The sequence below is a fragment of the Morone saxatilis genome, unplaced genomic scaffold, assembly GCF_004916995.1.
Source record: "Morone saxatilis isolate NCDOM2014 unplaced genomic scaffold, NCSU_SB_2.0 Contig17, whole genome shotgun sequence".
Lineage (NCBI taxonomy): Eukaryota > Metazoa > Chordata > Actinopteri > Moronidae > Morone > Morone saxatilis.
The window spans coordinates 15,338,787-15,339,480 of NW_023339729.1; the positions used below are offsets into that span (position 1 = coordinate 15,338,787).

Genomic DNA, 694 nt, shown 5'->3' on the forward strand with positions numbered 1-694 from the left:
GGGGGGGGGGGGAGCGAGAAGTGAGGAAAGCATGGGCACACACTACAGCTCAGCACTGACCTTTCACCTATTGACCTTTACACCGTCACTGTGACTGTTTCACCTTTAAACGTGACCCTTAAAAATGGGTCCCTAGACAATGACTACCTTGTAGCTGGTCATTTTACATCAGGATATTGAAATATATATATGGTGATATAACAAATCTTCTGAAGAATTCAAGAGAAAATATGAATGGGCCTCTGTCTAATACACTAAATAAAAATACCTTACAAATCAAGATGTTTCCACATAAAAATTCAATAAGACTTAAAGCAGTCCTGTTCATTGATTTGCAGCATTATCCGTAATGGCCTCATACCCTCAGAGATATCAAAACAATAGGTAGTGCAGAATGATATGGCAAAATATCTGAGGGTCACCCAGAAAACTAAAGTGCTAAAGCAGAAGAAACGTTTTCAGCCACAATGCAACATGACAAAAGATTTCAATCATTGAACAGACGACATCCTTTTCTACGTTTCTGGTGCTGGATTCTGCCGTCACTGCCGGCACCTGGAGGTGGTCTGAGAACCTGTTTTGTAAGACTGTTGTCATGTTGCTTTTAAAAGCGAATTAAATTATATAAACTAATATTGCCTGCTAATTGTACATAGGTCACTACTTGTTGTGGCAGCTCAGTTTTGGTCTTTGT

At 39.6% G+C, this 694-nt stretch overlaps 1 protein-coding gene across 1 annotated transcript in view; it reads right to left on the bottom strand.

Moving 5' to 3' along the window:
• Positions 1–694, bottom strand: part of pax5 (paired box 5) — a gene marked incomplete at its 5' end in the record, with an annotated part of 28,290 nt that overhangs the window by 3,179 nt on the left and 24,417 nt on the right.